This window comes from Limulus polyphemus, unplaced genomic scaffold (genome assembly GCF_000517525.1).
Source record: "Limulus polyphemus unplaced genomic scaffold, Limulus_polyphemus-2.1.2 Scaffold3127, whole genome shotgun sequence".
Classification (NCBI taxonomy): domain Eukaryota; kingdom Metazoa; phylum Arthropoda; class Merostomata; order Xiphosura; family Limulidae; genus Limulus; species Limulus polyphemus.
In genome coordinates this window covers 80,374-82,939 of record NW_013668737.1, presented here as the reverse complement: position 1 = coordinate 82,939, position 2,566 = coordinate 80,374, and the positions used below count along the sequence as shown (strand labels likewise).

Below are 2,566 nucleotides of genomic sequence, written 5' to 3'. Positions count from 1 at the left end.
GCTTGTTGTTAAATGTTTAAACAACTCTACTCTTTTAGTTTGTTTTAACACTCAATCAATTCGAGAGAGCTTTGGTCAACTTCTGACTCGACCAGTCTTTCTCTCTAAATTTGCTTTGACGGATACATTTTCTGAAGATCCCTTAGAACTTTTCTTTTCCCAAATCAGAAGCCGGAAAAGGTGGAATAATAATCCCACTCTGCTCATGAATTAAAAGTACTTATAGACTTAACTAAGAATATTACACTGAGTTTTGCACTTTAATATTCAATGAACATCAAGGATTTTCTCAAATACCTTCGATAGATAAGCTATATCAACCAAAGAGCAAAATAACACAATGTGTGCAACGCCCTTTTACAATCTTATTACCCTCTAGTGGGAACATAGTTAAACACGTAGCAAATGATACTAATCTCGAACGAAGCTTATCACTTCCGATCCAATTCTACATTTAGTTTGGAAATGTGGAATCGTAACTTCAGGAAGGTAAATATATTTTGCAATAATATTTAATTTGACATTAAATATGTGTTATAGTATTAGATGCTTTTTTTTTTATTTTGTTACTATTTTGTTCGGTACTTTGGGGCGAGGAAAGCAAGTGTACGAAACGGCGACGAGAACATGGCTGACGCTGAACGTATGTCGTAAAAATCATAGAGATTTAAGACAAGTGATTGAACAGCTGAGTTGATTTCGGAGTAACTTTTCATAACTTGATTTTAACTTTTAATTTCTAAAGAAACTTCTGTCATAAACAAGTATGTATATTTCTCAAGCATATAATTTTACTAGTGAGAATAAATGTTAAAATTTTATTTTTCGGTTTAGTTTGTAGTTTTGTTCAATTTACCCTATAAGTATTCTCCCAATAAAACAAATTTTATTCGTACTCGTAATTGTACTACTACTAGTAGTAGCAAATACTATACTTATAACTGGTGCAAATGTTAACAACTAATATACAATATTGTAAACAAGAAGAACGAAATGGATACCGTAGCTTCGTGCTTTTGAGCTTTTAGCCTGTATTAATTTAACTTTTATTTTTAAGCATACGAATACTATATAGTAAATACAAACTATCAAAATGCAGTGTAGTTACAGTTAATGAGCTAGTTTTTTTTTTTCAGTCTTTCTTTGCTTTCATTGTTTAACTTGAGTAGTTGTAGAATGTTATGCTAATGTTATACAATTATTTATAAAGACTATAAAAGTTCAAACTGTTTAATTTCAAAAATACTCCTGTTATGATTTTAGAAAATTTGAATATGAGAGTGAAATACTAAATGTTGGGCTTATATTAATTTATGCCATAACATAAAAATTATGTACACAGCTCCAACATTAGAGTCAGTATCAATGGTATAGCTGTTTAGTACAAAGTTCACCTTTAGTAATATGTGCAAAAAAATACTGCAGGAAAGCTAAAGTTGCTAGAAATATAGAATCAGTCTTTATGTGCATTATTTAAAGCATTAAGAACCTCAGTGGAATTTTGAAAGAATAAGTTATTTGAATACTGCAGTATAGCAGTCAAACACTTGCTAATGAAAAACAACAACAAAAAAACCTGTTAATGTGGAATACTCATCATTTCCATAGGATTTTATTTAAGAACTTCTCATTCCTTGGATGTATGGTAGAAAACTTAAGTAGTGGAAAACGGAGATGACAAATGAGTGTTATTGAATTGAAAGAATGAGCAGTAGTGCCCTTTAAATGTATGCTTTAGGATTTCTGATGTTCATAATTTATCTTATTAATTTAAATAGCTATTAAACAGTATTATTTCTAAGTTTGTTGACACTAAGTTGCTGAGAAGAATGAGAAGAACAGATTCTGTTGAGAGTTATGTTTCTAATTTTTGGAAGTCCTCTCATCGAATGGATCGTTGTGTGAAACATATGTTAATAAATGTAAAATTTTGTACTTGGGGTGTGAAAATTTCATGTGTGAATTGAACCTTGGTGTTTCTATTTTTAAAAAAAGAAAAAAAAAAGAGAGATTTTGGTGTTAGGGGAAAAACCATAAAGCTCTCTGTTTAGTGTAAGTGAAAGCAAAACAAAAAACAATACATTCTGAATTCTGTTTTGAGGAATTTTCAGTTTTAGAACAAGAATATATTGTAAGTGCACAAGAATGGTGAAATGTCATTTGAATTACTATGAATTGTTTTGGTTTCTCTACTAGAGGAAGGATATGAATGTTGGAAAGAGGATAGAAACAGTGTACTAAAATTATATCTTGTTTAAATAATTTAAGGTGTAAGGAGAAACAGTTTTGGTATTGTTTCATTTGTATGTGATTCAGGTGTTCAGAATCATTAAGAGGTTTAGACAGTCTACTTTTATTTTTTCTTCATAGATAAAATTAAATGGTCAGGAACACATACTTGAATATTGTAGGTAATAGATTCAGTCTGTGGAAGTCAAGGTTACAGATGTATTCTTCAACACATCTGTTATTGTTATTTATTTTGTAGTTAGTTGATAAAAGCTATAAGCTTGCAAGTAGTTTTACTGAAAGTGTGTTGTGTGTGTGTGTGTGTGCAGTTAGCTTT

At 30.2% G+C, this 2,566-nt stretch overlaps 1 protein-coding gene across 6 annotated transcripts in view; it reads left to right on the top strand.

The window, feature by feature from the left end:
• Positions 1-335: 335 nt before the first annotated feature.
• The window catches only part of LOC106468712 (sarcolemmal membrane-associated protein-like), a 77,601-nt gene continuing 75,370 nt past the window's right edge, over positions 336-2,566 (top strand). For 5 of the 6 annotated variants that reach the window (XR_002612695.1, XM_022397078.1, XM_013929157.2 and 2 more), the window contains exon 1: positions 336-489. The gene's annotated coding sequence lies outside the window, so the exon portion shown is untranslated. Of the gene's footprint in view, positions 490-597; positions 765-2,566 lie in introns of those variants that run through there. The other variant, XM_013929156.1, reaches the window with a different exon arrangement.